At 42.4% G+C, this 20,820-nt stretch overlaps 1 long non-coding RNA gene across 1 annotated transcript in view; it reads right to left on the bottom strand.

Annotated features, from left to right (window-relative positions):
- The window catches only part of LOC139764931 (uncharacterized), a 68,056-nt gene extending 47,582 nt beyond the window's left edge, over positions 1-20,474 (bottom strand). The window contains exon 1 of the long non-coding RNA XR_011716525.1: positions 20,121-20,474. This is a non-coding gene — a long non-coding RNA (uncharacterized lncRNA). The remainder of the gene's footprint in view (positions 1-20,120) is intronic.
- Positions 20,475-20,820: the final 346 nt, after the last annotated feature.

Here is a 20,820-nt window from a genome sequence, read left to right as displayed (position 1 = left end):
CTTTCCACATCTTCATTACAGCTTTGTCATCTTCACTACACCTTTAGCGTCACTAGAATTCTTTTTACCCCGAGCAGACTGGAAAATCAAATGAAATATAAATCTTTACTACAGCAGGATACGGATACCAACAAGTGCCCAATCTCTTCTGTGGGATGTGAAACGCAATAAAACAAGATTTTTCTCCCCAAAATAAAGGAGGATTTGTCTCCTCAGGAACTTTCTTCAGGGCTTGTCAGAGGAGAGAGAGAGAGAGAGGGAGAGAGAGAGAGAGAGAGAGAGAGAGAGAGAGAGAGAGAGAGAGAGAGAAGGGGGGGTGGGGGGGAGGTAAGAGAAAGGCAGGAGAAATGCAAAAAAATGCGGAAACAACGATGCCAATATCCTTCGGCTCTGCCTGTGAAAGTATCCATGTTTCTCTACCGCTTTGCCCGGGATAAGAAGAAAGTTTTTTCTTTTAAAGGATTCTGAGCCGTGATAGCCATGGCCACAAGAACTGGCTTTTACCAGGGCGGGAGCCGAGGGTGCAGGCAGGAGGGTGGGGAAACACATGGTGTTGGAATACGTGTAGTTGTGATGTAGGAGAGGACGGATAGGGAGCGTGAAGGTCGGTGGTGTTGGAGGAGAGGACGGCCAAGGACCAGGCATGATAGAAAACACCTTTACCCTTAGTTGGAAGCCAGTGATATGTCTAAGAGCGAGATCTCAAGACATACAGGAAAGACGAGTCCACCACCCACACACGCACTTACTTGGGTTTCCTTCTACTGCCATCCTCCGCGAACTAGGAAGACCAGTAGGACGACAAATTATGTTAGGGATTCCATGGGTATTCAGCATCTCACGTTGGTAAGATTTTCAGTCACCTTTCTTGGCCAACGAAACAGTTCTTGTTACGTTGGTTCTCTTTCGCAATATGGTTCTCTTTCGCAATAGTTCTCCTTTATGTTTCATTTGACGCCTGGCCTGGATAAGACCCTGTGTCTGTGACCCAAGCCGACCGATGCAAATGAAGAAAACTCGGCTCAGAGTGAGGACCTGTGATATTCATTGTCATCAATTTTCTTAATTTTCCCCTAAACAGCTCAGCTCCCAGTGACCCCTTAAACAACGCAGCTCCCGGTGACCCATTAAACAATAGCCTCCATATTTCATGAGCTTGTGAGACCCGACCCTTCAACCTACAGCCAAGGATGAGTCCTCAGTACTTTGTCTTCAGCTTCAGCCGCCTGAACTTGACCCGACGTTTTAATATCATGCGAGTTATTTTTGGTAGAAATATTCCACTCACAATTCTTTTGTAAATTAACGTTGTCGGTTTTCTAATTTTCAGACTTTTTCTTTTCTTTTTTAATGATCATGAAAAGAGTTCTGAATATTCGTTATGGTTTTTTCATGCACTATTTCATATTCCTCCTAAGTCTCTCTCCTCCTCTGCTTGCGACAGTAAAGAAATTCATTAGAAGTATTTGCAGTTCCCTGTAACATTCTTCAGTCATGGCAGATCTATACACCAGTCCTTGTCCTTGAACTAAATTATTTTCGTTTTACCACACTTACAAAAACAGAAATAAGAGTATGATGAGAGTCTAGATATATCATCTTAACTGCTCAGTAGAATTTTCCAGCAAAATTCGGGTTTTCCATATTTTTCTACATAACCTTAGATAAATTCGATATCCTTTTATTTATCATTCAATTCACATACCTATTCATTTTCTATTTTGGCTGTACTTCTCCTGATCCATATTTAGTATATGTTGATGGTGCTAATGACCAAATCCAAGAAAAAGGGAGAAGAGGATGACTAGAACATACATAATCATAATGAATGAGAAAGAGGAGGAAATAGAAAGATAAGAGACACAGAAAGATAATGAGAGTGGTGGACACAGGAGGCCACCGGGACGAAAGAGGAGAAAGAAATATTACGTGCGGTCATTAGTTGGGTCTGGAGCTGGTTGGGGATATGTCAGCGTCTCGTAAATTACTGGAGAAGACAGAAGGCGAGAAGAGAAAGACAGAGTCCTGCGTCCGCTGGGTCAGAGGAAGGAACCAATCTCATCCCAGATATATTGGGGATGTCTTTTTCAAACCAGCAGAATTACGAAGATTTTCCTCATCTCTTGAATATGAGACCAACTTTAGGCTTGCTGATTACGCTGGCGTGAAAAGTACAACGACAGTTTCCTCTGTCAAGCAAAAACATATGACTAACTCTACTACAGTAACGTAGTGTATACAATAACCATTCTGTATTGTGACCATTCAGGGTTCACCGTAAGGATGACCAGTCACGTGACCATGTCACTAATTCACAAAACAAAGGAATATCGAAAGGTCCATTACCATGCTTAGGCGAACTATGCTATAGAGGCATCACCCGAAAATACAGAATGTACGTAAATGTAAGAAGAAAGAACGAACAAGTTATTTCCGAAAATGTACGAGTTGCTTCTGCAGAAACTTTCTTCAGGGCTGGTCGATGCAAAGGCATTAAAGCTCAGCTTGGAGAGAGAGAGAGAGAGAGAGAGAGAGAGAGAGAGAGAGGAGTGGTGGATATGACGAAGAAGAAACAAAAAGGAAGTTGAGCAACGGGATGAAGGAAAGGGAAATGTAGAAAACAGGGAATTAGCAAAAACATTGTGGACGGGTTTGCTTGTTAAAGAGGTTAGGTTTCCCTACAATAAAAAGGAAGTTTTCTGAAAAGATTTTAATTTGTAAAAATGAAAAGCACATGACTGCATTTGGAAACACACAGAGACACGCTCAAAATAGTTTAAAGAATCGTGACTGTTTCAGTAGCTCCCACAGAAGCAAAAACAAATCGACTGGAGTTTAAGATATTTATGGCCACAAGAACTGGCTATTACCAGGGCGGAGGCCGAGGGTGCAGACAGGAGGACGGAGGAACACATGGCGTGGGAATATGTGTAGTGGTGCTGGAGGGGGAGGACTGCCGGAGACCGGGCAAGATAGCGGTCCTGGAGGGAAGGGCAGCCAGGAATAGTGGTGCTGGAACTAGGTTAGGGAGGAGGGGAACTTCCGCGGTGTTGGCAGACAGTATCAAAATTATGCAGTTTTCATATAAAGAAACATATTTTGAATATTATGATATAGTGGGTAAATGTGCAACATCAAAAATGTATACATAAGTATGAACGGATTGGTGACTAATAACCAGATCCAGCATCTCATACAAGTATAGGTTACTTATTAGAGTTTGACAAGGCAGGAGCACAAGGATGCTGGATTACTTTTCATGACGCACGTCACACCGATGAGATTCCAATTTGTCATGTCCTGTGGACGGGGTGGCAGCAGGTCTCTGAGTCGCTAGTCGTTCAAAAAATCTTAGGCGAATATTAGGAGGAGCTCGTCTACCTCCCCTGTACCGGCGGGTAAAGGCTCGTACCTGCAGGATCATCTTGGCTGTTACCACAGCTCAAGTGAGAGGCTCTCTCACTCTGTTATGACCGTCGGTCAGTAAGCTCAATCCGTATCACTGGACAACAGAGCTTCTCCGGGGTTACTTAGACCTTGGTGAGCGCATGGAGTACGTGGAAGAGCTGGGATGACCGTGGTGTAGAGGTTCTCATGTGTGTTCTCATGAGAGTCCCAGACGGCCAGTTGTGTACGGTGGTTCACCACAGCGAAGTTGCCGTCATCCATAGTCACGGCCAGGTGAACAAAGGGTGTTTTGCCTGTGGTCACATGACACACTGTGTTGTTCAGCACGTTGTTATTCTCCACGTCACATGAACACAGTTGCTTGGTCCGCTGCACGGCGACTTCCTCAGTTCAGGAATACACGTGAGTGATGTGTTTCGAGGCGCTGTCCTCAGCATTGGGATACAGGTCTGTGCTGTGCTGCAGGGTTCGCTCCTCAGCCCTGTAGAATAGATTTGTGCTCTGCTGCAATTGCTGTCCTCTTCCCTGGAATATAGTTTCATATTTTGCTGCAGAGTTCTCTCCTTTGTGCCAAAAGTACAGCTGTGTCATCTGCTGTACGATGCTGCCTTGAGCCTAGAAATAGCTGTGTGGCCAAACACTCGATGCCGGATGACATGTAAATGGTGAAGTCATCAACATAATGAAGACACTTTTAATTGCTGCACAACATGTTTGTCCATGACCAGGAAGGTGAAGCCTGTCCTCACTGCAGTAAAAAAAAGTACAACCCTCGTATTGTTTTTGTCCTTTCTTACGTCATCTGTTGAATAAACTTTAATATTTTGTAAAGTTTCTGGAATTCTTAGGCTGCACTACTGTTTACTGGGATTTGCTTTTACTTTTTCTATCATTCATTTTATTCCATCATTCTATTATTACCTTGTTTCTCTTATTGTATGTGAATGTATATCATTATCCTATAATTGGGTTTCTAATTAATCTAAATAGTTTATCATTTTCAAAAATCTATAACTGGGTAGGAAGCGGCTGAAGCTTTGAAATTATGGCGTAATTAATAACTCTGTTGAATGCCTTTGTTTCTGTACTAATTATGAGGCCATGCTACAATGGGCATGGTTCCTTCATCATCTGCCTCTTTTCCTCTCGTGTTTCATGTCAGGTCTGGCTTCCATGTGGACTTTTTTTATGTGGCTGGCGCCTACGGTATAGGAAAACAGATAAAAACAGCTTTTTGTCCTGACTTCTAAACAATGCACGTCCCAGGACACCTCCTGTGATAACCGGCCATACCCCTACAGCTCCTAAAACCCGACCCTCAAACCTGCTTTAAAGCACTAGTCTCCACAGCTTTACCTCCACCCGTCTGAACTTGACCCTGATTTTTGTACCAAACACGGAAGTTGTTCTCGGTACAATTTGGCTCAGTTTTCGAGAGTAAATGTTATGACAATACTAATTTTTATGTTTCTCTTATCATTTGCTTTATGATAACCTCGAAAAAAAGAAGTTTGTAAGTAATCACTGATAATTCATCATCAGACTTTATCATGGTAACGAAGCTTATTGAGAAACCTATCAACATACAGAATACTTTCCCATCATGGCAGATCATGGTTCCAGTCCTTCTTCTTGTAATATCACTGTCTACTTTTTGTCTACATTAGCTATATTTACAGAGGAAACTATGATATTCATTATGCATCACTCTTAACGGCTCATTTGTCTTTATGAGGGAAGTTCATTTAAGTTATGCTGATGAAAGTCTTCACAACACAAAGGCTGAAGGACTTACTATGGGGACTTATCAAGAATATCGCCAAAAGGTAAAGGTGGCGCGAAGCGCTTGAAAATCTAGACTTACGAATGAAGAAAGACTCGTGTGAGTTACGTGTTTCCGATTGTTATGTGTGAGATGGAGAGTGTGCATTTGTGAACTAGGTGCCGGCAACCACGTGTAGGTGAGGCAGGACAAGACAGGAAAAGAGGAAAAGAAGAATAGGAAGAAATAGAAGGATAGGAAGAAATAGAAGATAGAAATGAAAAATGATGGATAGGTTGATAAAAGCAGAGATAGAGTAGCAATAGTGGTAATAGTTGTAGTTATAATAGTTGGGGTTATAGTAGTAGCGGTAGAGGTAATAGCAGTGGTAATAGAAACTGAAGGAATAGGTTACAATATGCTAGACCATAAAACCAAGAGGATGAAGAGAGAAAAAATGGCACACCCGGTCATTAGCTGGGTCTCGAGGTACCCAAGGGCGCGTCACTGATTCATAGATTATTGGAGATGGCAGGAGGTAAAAAGTTTTACCTCCCCAGGATCAGCGAAAAGACTCGCTCTCTTCCAGTTATGAAAATTTGTTCTGCTTAATGCTAACAAGATGAAACGTTTCCATGTCTTCAGAAAGAAACCAATTTTGAGTTCGTTGATGATGTAGGGACGATGAGCGCACCACTAGTCTCCTTTTGATGGGGCTAAACACAGCCACGTAGTGACTACAAAACTGAGTCAAAGTAGAGGATGTAACGACCGTTAAGTTTAGCGCTCAATCGACGTTCAGCTTTTCATCTGTGAACCTAACCAGTAATATCACCACTGCTTTCATAAAACGAATTTTGTGGAGTTGAAAAAGTCCGTCAGTAGGTTTAGGTTAAATCTGTAATTACCAAGCATCAGGCAGACGCAAAATCTAACCGGTGGGATGAGAGGCAAGAACTCACAAGATTTTTTTTTCAAAAATACGCGTTTCTTCTGCAGGAGCTGCCTCCACGGCTGGTCGATGCGGAAACATTTATATTCAAATGTCGGGAAGGAGAGAGAGAGAGAGAGAGAGAGAGAGAGAGAGAGAGAGAGAGAGAGAGAGAGAGAGAGAGAGAAGAGAGGGGGTGGCGTGATGGTCAGATATGAAGCGAGAAGAAGGCTGCACAACGTAAGGAAAGCAGGAGAAAGAAATTGGGCAAACAACGAGGGCAACGCTGCGCGGCTCTGCCTATTAAAGTGGTTGTTTTCTTGCTGTTGCCCGGGGAGCAAGAAGACGACAGTCTTCTGAAAAGATTTTGTGTTGTGATTTGTAAGATAAAGACAAGTAAGGCTTTGCGTATACAAATACACGTCGACAGGCTCGAAAAGTTCTAAAAAGAATCGTGAGTGTTGCAGTGGCTTCCACAGAGGCAAGAACAGATTGACTAAATTTCCAGATTCTTTATGGAGACAAGAACTCGCTATAGCCACTGTGGAGGCCGAGGATGCAGACAGGAGGACGGAGGAACATACGGTAGTGGGAATACCTGAAGTGGTGGTGGAGGGGGAACGGCCTGGGACAGGGAAGGATAGTGGTGCTGGAGGGAAGGACAAGTTGGAACCGGGTGGGATACTTCTGTGCAGGGCTGTGCCAAGGAGGAAGGAAGTATAGCAGGATAACACACGTGAATAAATCATTTCAGTTTATTTGACAAAAACTGATGCGATCACAGTGTTTTCACCAAAGAAATACGATATCACAAATAACGAAAATCAGCAATGATGCAAATACATATCAAATTCCAGTGGCTATGAAATGATTACAGACTGAAAACCAAGTCAGGCTAACCTCTGCAGGAATAATTTGCTTGAATTCAACACGGCAGTTACACAAGGATGCAGAGATTCTTTCAATGATATGCGTGGCATCGGAAGGACTGGAATCTGTCATATCCTGACGTTTACTTCGCGTGGTTGAGGTGACAGGAAGTCCCTATATCATCCAGGGTTTAGAGGACTCATGCAGGAAGTGTCAGGAAAAAGTTAATTCATCCTCGAGCAAGCATGTGAGACCCTGTGGCTGCGTCGAGTGGTACCCTCTCCCTCTTGCGTCTCGTTACTCCCGCCTACAGGGGTCAGGTTGTGTCCAATACACTCTGAATTTTGACCGTAACTGGGAAGTATGCGCGTTATGATTCAGAACAAACTTGGAATAACGTTATGCGAAATGTCAACATGCAAATTTCACGTGTTTAATCGTAGGTGCGCTAGGACAACTCAACAAAAATATTTGTTTATAGGGAAAAGTAGAGACGCAAAGGAATTAGCGGATAGTAGTTAAGGGCACTGGTGATATCTGGCAAATCTCAGTCAGCCAATCAAGTGGTCACATTTACTGCCATTCAGCCAATCGTGACTTCATTCATCGGAGGGTACTTGTTGCCTATGAAAGTAGCGACAGGGAGCCAGTTTATTAGATGCGAAGGCTCTTAATAAGTGCTTTCGTAGCTCAAGCTAATTTTGATGGGTCTCCACGGGGCCCCTCTCAGTTTATTGAGGCTGTTGCACTATAAGCCTGACCCGAAACATCAGGAAACAGTGCAATATTACTGGTCGGCCAAAAGTGACGTAAATTTTAGCAAGTTTCTTAAGCGGTGCTTTAAAGTTATTGAGTACGTGGAGCATGCGGAAGAGGAGGATTTTCCTTGACGAAAAGTTCATCACGTGTTGCTTCCAGCAGCCCACAGATGATCGGCTCACAGCAGGGAAATTGCCACCATCCAGAGCCAACCCCAGAGATTCTAGCTAATGGTCAGATGTCGCCTGTTGATGTTTTGCAGGAAGTTGTTGTCTGCAGCACAGCTGTGCGGTCTGCTGCAGGACGCTCTCCTCATTCCAGGGCCTCACTGCTCCAGTCTACCATGCTCTAGTGTTCTATCCTCAGCCGGTTATTCGAACGGCCTTAATGGTGAAGTCCTCAGAGAATTGCAGGCGTTTCTGGTTGTCGTTTATGGCGACGTTAATCATGGCTTGGATGCTATGCTATCTTCACTGTGGGAGAGAGAGAGAGAGAGAGAGAGAGAGAGAGAGAGAGAGAGAGAGAGAGAGAGAGAATTATACATTTCATTTCTTTGTATACCAATTCCGCCTGAACGAACTTCAAACTTTTACGAGGATTGTGAAAGCTTCCACTTTGTTTTCACTTATTGTTCCATTGCGTTGTTCCACTTTAGTTTCTTCTCCGTTTCTTCATACGTGATTGTACGTGGTCATCCATTATGTGTGCATTGATATATCTAGATATTTTGTTTTCTTAGTTTCAGATATCTGAAACTAAGGAAACACATGATGTGTGAATAATGGCATGCCTCTGTCCCAGCCATTGCACTGGTTAGAAGGCAGTACCAAAACACGTTCACTTCCAAACCAAGCACTTGTTATGGGTAGTGCCACGGCGTCCCTTCATTCCCAGACATTTGTTCCACTCCGTGCACTTCCTGCCACCAGAACACTTCCCCAGCGACTCAGCGTCTGTCACGCGTCACATTACCTGACGTTGAGCTGTGAGCAGGTCGAGGGCACAGGTACTCTGCCCATCGTCACCACAGAACACCACCGACCCACTGTGGTGCTGGGGCTCTGGTGGTCGACCAGTGAGCGCCTGGGGTTGCTTGATGGCAGTCGGGTGTTGAGGTTATTTTTTCCCCCTCTCTCTTCCTCCATGGTGAAGACCCTAGTCACAGAAGAAAGTCCTCATCGAGAAGAAGAGCAGATGTCGAGTGTAGAGAGGGAACTGGATGTGACGGTCTGGAATTTGGACACAGGGGATAATAATTTGCTCCAGGTCATTGAGAATGGTAAAATTGAGGTCTGCGACAGCACCTTCATCTGTGTGGGAGAATCTCAGCCATTCGTTAGGTAAGGTGTACATTGACATATTATATTGTACAAGTGTATCTACTGGTGTAGCGACGGGCGTAGCTGGTGTGACCCCCTGCATCACCCAGGACCAGCTCAGTCTGGGTTAAATGTCTCTTAGAACAATGTCTACTAAAGGGGAGAAACGAGCGCCTGCAAGACATGGTGGGACGTGGCTCTGGTGACCTGGCATATGGCTCTCTCTCTCTCTCTCTCTCTCTCTCTCTCTCTCTCTCTCTCTCTCTCTCTCTCTCTCTCTCTCTCTCTACCGAGCTATTACGTCCTACAAGTCTCACGAAAATCTTGTAAGTAACTCTCCCATCCATCGATTTTCTCATCACTCTGCTCCTGTCAGCGTAACAATCTTTTATGAATAATTTTGCATCTCATCTAAATCTACTCACACTTGGCTCCTCGCTGCTCATAAAGAGTTGCTAAAGATAGTAATGGTGTGCAATTGTAAGGAGATTAACTTTATAATTGGGATCTATCTGAAATGAATCATACAAACTTAAATTCGTTAAAACTTCATTATCTTGTGATCACTCTTTTCACAAATGTAAATACCGAAGAGAAAGAATCTCATTCCAGGTAATCTATCGAATAGAATCATCGAGTAATGTCATGTTCACTCCCAAACTGCCTTGTATCAACCCGGAAAGTGAGTCTACATTTGTCATTCAAAATACTTGAAAGTTTACCCTCCGGATCAAAATGGATTCTTGAATACTTCAACGAAACTGAGAATAGACTGTATTTAGCGTTCTGTTTAACTACATAATACATGTCAGAGAATAAAGAAACTCACGGCTGCTTAGCTTCTTGCGTCTGATTTATGGAGCGGATTGATTTTATGGAATTTGCCCAATTCTCCTGGCAAGTATGACTCTGAGACACTTGGGCAACGTGATTTACCACAATGAAATGACAGAGTATAGGATGTGTCACCCTCAGACGACCTAGAATGCGGTTTACCAATCCTGAACGATCGATAACTGAGACTGTGACACTCACAAGTAAGGATGGGATTCATCACTCTCGTAGAACAGAGAATTTCCATCACCCTGAACTGCCGACATTGGATTTACTGCTCCGCCACTGCAGAGAAACAGGGTTTAGCAGTCTTGCACAGCCGAAAATATGATGTATAAATTTCAGACTAGAGGATGGAATTCATCAATCTCAGGCGGCCTAGGTAGAATTGATCAATGTTAACCGCCTAACGATGACACTTATCATTCTTAACGGCAGACAACAAGGTGAACCAGTCTCCAGCGACCGAGAACTGCGTGTGTTACTTTAATGTTCGAGAACGTCCATTATGATTCCCAGACAATAAAGAATGGGCTTCATCGTGTACGTGAAGACTGAGAATGGCGAGGATGTTGGATATAGGACGGAAGAGAATGTGATCTACCAGTCGCAGTCTGCTGTCCCCCGTAGTATGTTATGATGACTGTCCATTATCTGTGATTATTGAAGGACGTGTACATTGTCTCAAACAATCTAGGACGGTAAAAAAGTGTCTTCTTAAGTCAGAATTGTGTCCTGCATCTACCAGACAGATCATAATCCCTCTGTAAGCTACAAATGACATTCCCACGTTACATAAGAATTCTAATCTGCTTCATGTACGTGTTTTGGGATGGATAGGTTTATGTTTTTACTTACAGAATAACGACTATTGGACATTCCTCCGCCATCTTCGTTTTTCTTTAGTACAGTCATTACAGTTAATGGCAGGCATGATGACACGATATAAAGTATACATGGATCATAATTTACACGGGCGATAAATGAAAAACATTTTCACTAATCAATACCATTTTCGTGAATTAACTACGTTTATGTTCCATGAAAAATTTGTTCTGCATGTACATACATACACACACACATATATATATATATATATATATATATATATATATATATATATATATATATATATATATATATATATATATATATATATATATGGGAGCGGGGGGCTGGAAATCCTCCCCTCTCATTTTTTTTTAAGTTTTCCAAAAGAAGGAACAGAGAAGGGGGCCATATGAGGATATTCCCTCAAAGGCCCAGTCCTCTGTTCTTAACGCTACCTCGCTAATGCGGGAAATGGCGAATAGTATGAAAAAAAAAAAAAATATATATATATATACATATGCATTAAGTTAGCTTAGTAGTGATGAAGCCAATACACAAAGAGGTTAAAAACAGAAAAATAATTCTAAGAGATATGTCCGTGGTCAGGTTCAGCCAACAGTGCCACGTAGGAAGGCACGGGTTGATCGACCTAGACCTCAGCCTCCACCCATCTGACCACCTCCCGGCGACCTGAGTGACCAGTTGAAACTCTGACAACTCTGTAAGACTCTTTATGATAAATTGGTTTTAATGAATTTGATATTGATTGTTGATCAAAATAACTTGGTCTTGTAGCTACTCGCCTTCCATGCGTAAGGAACAGCTTAGCCTCAGTCTCGGCCTTAGATGGAAAATATTCCCTTAGCACCTTTCTATTCCAACTTTTAGAAGATGAGCGTAAGAGAGAGAGAGAGAGAGAGAGAGAGAGAGAGAGAGAGAGAGAGAGAGAGAGAGAGAGAGAGAGAGAGAGAGAGAGAGAGAGAGAGAGACTATTATGCTTCTGAGAAGCAGCGAAATGTGATAATCAAGCAAAGTATTATGTGTTGCCCAAGAAATATTTACATTCCGTGTTTCTGATGTCATGCAGAGAATATCAGCTTAGTCGTGACACCGTCCAATGATTACAGTTGGAGACCGATGGATTGTCTTTTTTTTCCTCCTTTTTAACCTATTTTGCTTAGCGTTATTGTTTCTGTAATTAAGAAGCACGTACGATCCAGGCCACGTACGATCCAGGCCACGTACGATCCAGGCCACGTACGATCCAGGTCATGTACGATCCAGGCCACGTACGATCCAGGCCACGTACGATCCAGGCCACGTACGATCCAGGCCACGTACGGAATCTTACTAACACTTTCTCACGAGACAAGTCTTCAAGAATGCGGGTGAGTTGCTGATTCTTCTCATGGATTAATTTTGTCTTTGTAATTTCTATAGATTATTGCACCTTTGTTAGTGACTCCTGTTCGCAAAGTTAGTCATCCCGTCTGACTTTACAAAAGAAAAATAATTACGTTAAAGTAATAATTGCTACGTGGATGACAGTTTCTTCAGTTTAACAGTCAAGCAACACTAACACAATTATGACTCATCATGGGTTAACATCGTCACTGCCAGCCGAAGAGGCAGTTTCCACTTTCTACTTTCCCTTTACTTCATTCTCCATTCTTCCGTTCATCCATTTTCCATACCTTCCAGTTTGTCCCTTGAAAAAATATTTTCTTCGCTCTGATGAACAACGCCCATTACTGTTACATTCTTATCTATGGAAAGTGTTATATAAAATGCTGTAGTCAGTATCTCAAGTAGGTAGCAATACTCACGTGCCACATGACATCACCAGCGGGAACATAACATTGGAAAAGTTGAGGAGGAAACCGCGCTCGATGCATCTCTGGTCTTCCGACAAAGATGTGTGCGTGACCCAGTGTTGTGCGAGGCAACAACTGAAAAATGTTTATTCTCTTTCGTACGTTGTGTCAGCTGGTCCAACACTTCTCTGCATGTACGTATTCCTGGCAAACGTCGACATCTTAGTCAACACCATTCAGGTACCTAAGGACTGTCGTGTGATATCGCTTTTATTTTGCGACAACATTTTGTCCTGCTGATACATGCTACCTTGACTTAATCCACCGTGCGGACGGCTGCGGAAACCTTCAAACATGGTGAGGGAGGGAAGAAGGGAGGGAGGCGCCTACCCCTTGCCGAGTGAAACAAGGCGAGAATTTTTAATTGGCTAGACTGGCGGCAGAGCGAAAGCTTGGTGAGCTTACTTAGGCTGCCTGGTGTATGAAGTGCCCAGAGCTTACGGTAGAAACCCTGCTGCTGGTTCAGTAGAAACAGTGTACACACATACAAGCATACATAAACAGACACACGTACACTCATTCTCTGAACAATACAATAGACAATTACGTATACACACACACACACACACACACACACACACACACACACATATATATATATATATATATATATATATATATATATATATATATATATATATATATATATATATTTTTTTTTTTTTTTTGCCGCTGTCTCCCGCGTTTGCGAGGTAGCGCAAGGAAACAGACGAAAGAAATGGCCCAACCCACCCCCATACACATGTATATACATACGTTCACACACGCAAATATACATACCTACACAGCTTTCCATGGTTTACCCCAGACGCTTCACATGCCCTGATTCAATCCACTGACAGCACGTCAACCCCGGTATACCACATCGATCCAATTCACTCTATTCCTTGCCCTCCTTTCACCCTCCTGCATGTTCAGGCCCCGATCACACAAAATCTTTTTCACTCCATCTTTCCACCTCCAATTTGATCTCCCACTTCTCCTCGTTCCCTCCACCTCCGACACATATATCCTCTTGGTCAATCTTTCCTCACTCATTCTCTCCATGTGCCCAAACCATTTCAAAACACCCTCTTTTGCTCTCTCAACCACGCTCCTTTTATTTCCACACATCTCTCTTACCCTTACGTTACTTACTCGATCAAACCACCTCACACCACACATTGTCCTCAAACATCTCATTTCCAGCACATCCATCCTCCTGCGCACAACTCTATCCATAGCCCACGCCTCGCAACCATACAACATTGTTGGAACCACTATTCCTTCAAACATACCCATTTTTGCTTTCCGAGATAATGTTCTCGACTTCCACACATTTTTCAAGGTTCCCAGGATTTTCGCCCACTCCCCCACCCTATGATCCACTTCCGCTTCCATGGTTCCATCCGCTGCCAGATCCACTCCCAGATATCTAAAACACTTTACTTCCTCCAGTTTTTCTCCTTTCAAACTTACCTCCCAATTGACTTGACCCTCAACCCTACTGTACCTAATTACCTTGCTCTTATTCACATTTACTCTTAACTTTCTTCTTCCACACACTTTACCAAACTCAGTCACCAGCTTATGCAGTTTCTCACATGAATCAGCCACCAGCGCTGTATCATCAGCGAACAACAACTGACTCACTTCCCAAGCTCTCTCATCCCAACAGACTTCATACTTGCCCCTCTTTCTAAAACTCTTGCATTCACCTCCCTAACAACCCCATCCATAAACAAATTAAACAACCATGGAGACATCACACACCCTTGCAGCAAACCTACATTCACTGAGAACCAATCACTTTCCTCTCTTCCTACACGTACACATGCCTTACATCCTCGATAAAAACTTTTCACTGCTTCTAACAACTTGCCTCCCACACCATATATTCTTAATACCTTCCACAGAGCATCTCTATCAACTCTATCATATGCCCTCTCCAGATCCATAAATGCTACATACAAATCCATTTGCTTTTCTAAGTATTTCTCACATACATTCTTCAAAGCAAACACCTGATCCACACATCCTCTACCACTTCTGAAACCACACTGCTCTTCCCCAATCTGATGCTCTGTACATGCCTTCACCCTCTCAATCAATACCCTCCCATATAATTTACCAGGAATACTCAACAAACTTATACCTCTGTAATATGAGCACTCACTCTTATCCCCTTTGCCTTTGTACAATGGCACTATGCACACATTCCGCCAATCCTCAGGCACCTCACCATGAGTCATACATACATTGAATAACCCTACCAACCAGTCAATGATACAGTCACCCCCTTTTTTAATAAATTCCACTGCAATACCATCCAAACCTGCTGCCTTGCCGGCTTTCATCTTCCGCAAAGCTTTTACTACCTCTTCTCTGTTTACCAAATCATTTTCCCTAACCCTCTCACTTTGCACACCACCTCGACCAAAACACCCTATATCTGCCACTCTATCATCAAACACATTCAACAAACCTTCAAAATACTCACTCCATCTCCTTCTCACATCACCACTACTTGTTATCACCTCCCCATTTGCGCCATATATATAGCGGGGGGTTGGAAATCCTCCCCTCTCAGTTTTTTTAATTTTCCAAAAGAAGGAACAGAGAAGGGGGCCAGGTGAGGATGTTCCCTCAAAGGTCCAGTCCTCTGTTCTTGACGCTACCTTGCTAATGCGGGAAATGGCGAATAGTATAAAAAGAAAAAATATATATATATATATATATATATATATATATATATATATATATATATATATATTTTTTTTTTTTTTTCATACTATTCGCCATTTCCCGCGATAGCGAGGTAGCGTTAAGAACAGAGGATTGGGCCTTTGAGGGAATATCCTCACCTGGCCCCCTTCTCTGTTCCTTCTTTTGGAAAATTAAAAAAAAACGAGAGGGGAGGATTTCCAGCCCCCCGCTCCCTTCCCTTTTAGTCGCCTTCTACGACACGCAGGGAATACGTGGGAAGTATTCTTTCTCCCCTATCCCCAGGGATATATATATATATATATATATATATATATATATATATATATATATATATATATATATATATATATATATATATATATATATATATATATTTTTTTAAAACTATACGCCATTTCCCGCGTTTGCGAGGTAGCGTTAAGAACAGAGGACTGGGCCTCTTTTGGAATATCCTCACCTGGCCCCCTCTGTTCCTTCTTTTGGAAAATTAAAAAAAAAAAAAACGAGAGGGGAGGATTTACAGCCCCCCGCTCCCTCCCCTTTTAGTCGCCTCCTACGACACGCAGGGAATACGTGGGAGGTATTCTTAATCCCCTATCCCCAGGGATAATATATATATATATATATATATATATATATATATATATATATATATATATATATATTCTTTTTTTTTTTTTTTTTTTTTGCCGCTGTCTCCCGCGTTTGCGAGGTAGCGCAAGGAAACAGATGAAAGAAATAGCCCAACCCACCCCCATACACATGTATATACATACGTCCACACACGCAAATATACATACCTACACAGCTTTCCATGGTTTACCCCAGACGCTTCACATGCCCTGATTCAATCCACTGACAGCACGTCAACCCCGGTATACCACATCGATCCAATTCACTCTATTCCTTGCCCGCCTTTCACCCTCCTGCATGTTCAGGCCCCGATCACTCAAAATCTTTTTCACTCCATCTTTCCACCTCCAATTTGGTCTCCCACTTCTCCTCGTTCCCTCCACCTCTGACACATATATCCTCTTGGTCAATCTTTCCTCACTCATTCTCTCCATGTGCCCAAACCATTTCAAAACTCCCTCTTCTGATCTCTCAACCACGCTCTTTTTATTTCCACACATCTCTCTTACCCTTACATTACTTACTCGATCAAACCACCTCACACCACACATATATGTATTTTTTTTTTTTTTCTCATATATATTCGCCATTTCTCGTGTTAGCGAGTTAGCGTCAAGAACAGAGGGCTGAGTCTTAGAAGAAAATCCTCACGTGGCCTCTTTCTCTGTTCCTTGTTTTGAAAGAGTTAAAAACTGGAGGGGAGGATTTCCAGCCCCCCGCTTCCACCCCATTTAGTCGCCTTCTACGACACGCAGGGAATATGTGGGAAGTATTCCGTCTCCTTCCTTACTTATTCCTTCTCCTTCCTGACTTAAATTTGATATCCTCTAGAGGGAAGGATCCCAACCTTTGCCACTCGCTGTGATAGATTCGCTTGTTAAGCACCCAGTCACTAGTTTCCATTACAAAGAAACAACTATTCGATAAAAAGTAATCGTACTTTCTTCGTCCTATATACAAATACAACGGGATCTCCCGGCCGTTTCCCGTTAGGTACACAGTAACCAACAGTAACGGTTTACCGATAAATGAACACTGAAATGAAAGGATCATTTGCATCCACATTGCTTTATTGGTACAGAATACTGTTGTTAACACGAGCACAGCGTGGCAGTCAGACTGATATATCACAAGATCAAGATTTACCTGAGGTACGCGGGAATGTTTATCGTAATAACTGGAAGGAGACATATAATGACTTGGGTAACGAGTGGGGTAGCAGGAAGCCTCCAGCCCACGACACTGACGCTGGACCTGCGACAAAATGTACTCGACTGGAGTGGAAGATTATCCCTTGAACATAATCATTTCCCGCAGATCTTTTTTCATCGCAATGGCCACATGAAGAATGCTGTGGCGACTCCCAATGGACAGATTTGACAGTCCCAATATTCTGGCCTGAAAATTCCTCATAGTATTTTCTTTTTTCCTACGATATGGTATTGTGACAGGTAACTGTTGCCTTAAAAGTCGACGTTAATATGGCCCATCCAATTTCAATACCGTATAAGTATTGGTCAGATATATTTTTCCGTTTATATATTTCCCAGTATCGTGAATGATGTGGCAACTGGTTCCTTTATGTTTTTTGTTATGGTTCGCATCAGCCACAAGCCAGACACATTCAGCCATTACTGTTAAACTTTGAAAGTGACGACACTCACGCGGCGTTTACTGGAGAGGGTAACAGTGGATCTCAACACATACGTCGGATATGAAAAGAATATAAAGATAATAACGAGGAATATGTTTCATTTGTTCACTTTATAATCAAACTAATACTGTAGGATTTTTGTGTTTTTAGTTTAGTGTATTAGTACCTGTAGCCCAGGCTACCATTGCTCGCGTACCACACAACACTGTTATGGAACGTCTGCTTTAATTACCTTCTAAGCCTAATTCCCAAAGCTAACGGCTATGTTGATAGCTTCCAATGAGCAGATGCCGGCGGTGAGACAAAGATCAAACACCACCTTCTCCAGGTCAGGTCATGGGGAGGCTTGTGTTGTGGATCATATGCCTCTAAGTAAACTCACATGATAACAGTCGCACAACATTTCAGTGTTATGTATGGAACTAATGTCCTGGTGAACCAACAAGTTCTAGACGTCATTATTTATGTGTGAGTTCTGGAAGCGAAATTCCTCACTCATAACAATTAAGAATCACATGCAAGGTTTTGCAAGCAGAACATCAACAAAAAATCAACTATTCTAATGGGAATATCATATATTCTGGGCAACAAAAGCTGTAAAGCCCTTTATAACACATTCATTCAATTACATATACACCTTCATCGCGTGCTTCCACCCCATCGTAGCCTATTTGGTGAATTAGATGACGAAGGACCAAAGTTAATCTTTACTTACGCTGATCTGAACTAAGATATACAAACACAACTTTCTAAATAAGTTCTATACAGTAGATTTGTTTAATAGGAAGCCAGTTAATGAACGAACTTCATCTTAAGCAATATTTGTAATAGTAAAGGTTCAGGCTTTCAGTACTATGATACAGTTACAGAGATATGTCTCCTTATTACAATATCTCACATGGGGAGTCGGTGTAAAACTTTGAAATGAGCTAAAATATGATAGCATAACTTGGCTTAAACAAACTAAAAAGAATAATGACAGGGGAAGGTCTTCTCTATATCCTGAACTACTTCGTAAAATCTACCAACTTGCTGACGTAAAAATCAAGGAAAAAAGTTAGAGAGAGAGAGAGAGAGAGAGAGAGAGAGAGAGAGAGAGAGAGAGAGAGAGAGAGAGAGAGAGAGAGAGAGAGAGAGAGTGATGAACAAGATACAAGGGGACAGAGAGAGCGACAACAAGGCAGAATAGTTTCAAGTTTACCAGAGCGAGCTAAGTGTGATGATGGAAGGGAAAGAGAACAAAAGGCAGTATTCAGAACGCGTGTTTACCTTAACGATTATATAATGGAACGTGGTTGAGGCGCGCACTAAATATTCACTAGTCATTTCCTGGACTTTACGAATAGCAAAACTGTTTGTGATGACTGGTGTGGAGTGCATCTGCACCCGGGCTGTGGCAGACTGTACGTGGGTTGACCGTAAATCTGGCCTCATACCAGTGTTTATTTAGATGACCTCCCATGACCTAACACCTCGCGGGATCCACTTGTTAGTGTTGTCTCACTTATAGTGGTATGGAGGCTTGTTCATATATACCCAGCAGATGCAATTTCCTATTCTTCTCTGGTGAAGTTCTATAATGCTTACGATTTTGGCCTCCATTTTCCACCAGCAGACAGCCGAGTGACCGAAGAGAAGACGATTGTTAAATGCTCATCATGAAGTGGGTGAGGAGATCTGGCGTGAGGGCAGAGTTGATCACGGGGTCACTGCAGGAGTGCCCTGGGAGGTGCCTTGGTCATGATGGCTCGGGAAATTAAACTGTTAAGTTTAACAAAGTTATGAATATAATAATGTTGAGGCATCAGGTCCTGGTGGCGAGATGTAGGGGAGAAGTGGATGACTAGTGAGGGACAGTGAATGGCTAGTGAGGGACAGAGGATGACGGTTCAGAGGTGTTAGCTAACGTGCAGGAGGAAGGAGAGGGAACAACTTTATTAATTACCGTCGAAATTTTTGTTTTCTATTCTTTTGTTGTTTGGCAAAGCATGAAGGGTTTAGGTATCAGCATGAAGGGTTCAGGTATCAGAAATCATTATCAAAACTATAAATCAAAAGTGGAACACATGAGATTCAGAGATGATCATTTTAAAGGCTTGCCATTATCTGATATCTACGATTATTTTGTTTTACTTTAAGACAAACATATTCGTAAATATTTTTTGCTGGTAACTACATTGATAAAGTAAACCCACATCGGTGTGTACACAGCGACAAACATCAACAACAAAAATTTTTTTATTTAACAACAACAACAATATTTCTATTTAACTATTCATATACTTAACATGTCTTAAATTTAACTAGTCTTAAAGTGAATTTATCCAGTTGTAACTGTAAGATTTAACCTGTGACAAGTTATAACGCTCAAAACTTATTACTTATAACGATAGTCAACAAGATAATACAAGATCATATCATACAATCCGTATGAGGAGAGAGAGAGAGAGAGAGAGAGAGAGAGAGAGAGAGAGAGAGAGAGAGAGAGAGAGAGAGAGAGAGAGAGAGAGAGAGGAATACGTATCCGTACTAGTATTACCTGGAGTTTACCTGGATCAGTCTTCGGTGATCTTACCAACACCTAGGGCTGAGCTCAAGCTGCTGAGCTGGATGGCTGGTCGACTAAGCTGAGGAGAGCCTAGGCTCCCAAGAGGCCAACCTTGACACCAGGTCTAGCTGGTCTGGTGGACTTTGTACATTCGTATCCAAGGCTTCTCAACATATCCCGTTCATCTCGTCATCCAACACAGACCAGACATCACTGGCTCATACTCAGGACACTGACGAGTCCATCAACAGAAACGTGACTGAGTAACGACACAGCAGCGGCCACCCGTGACCACCATCACGCTGCTCACACTGACCCCGAGAACGACCACACAACCATCACCACTGGGGCGGGTGGACTGAAGCTACCGGAGAGAAGTGAGAGTTATCTAGCTTCTCTTATCATGAGAACATGCAGAGTAGATTACCAAAGATCGTTTAAGAAGATTTATCGTATCATACTGAGGTAAATTTACACACATCATTTCAGCTAAAGGCGTGAAATCATCTTGAAAGTCTTGGTCATATGATGGAGACTGATAACTGCTGAGAATGCATGTGTTTCTTCATACTAATATGCTGTCTTACGATCGTATCACACGCTGTGAACCATCGATGTCAGCAAAGGCTATAAATCTCACGACCACACAATAGGCCATACTCAAGTAAGGTATTATTGTATACAAGTAACA

Source organism: Panulirus ornatus, chromosome 4, assembly GCF_036320965.1.
Source record: "Panulirus ornatus isolate Po-2019 chromosome 4, ASM3632096v1, whole genome shotgun sequence".
NCBI lineage: Eukaryota > Metazoa > Arthropoda > Malacostraca > Decapoda > Palinuridae > Panulirus > Panulirus ornatus.
Note: the sequence above shows the minus strand (reverse complement) of the source record. Positions and strands in the feature narration are given on the sequence as shown.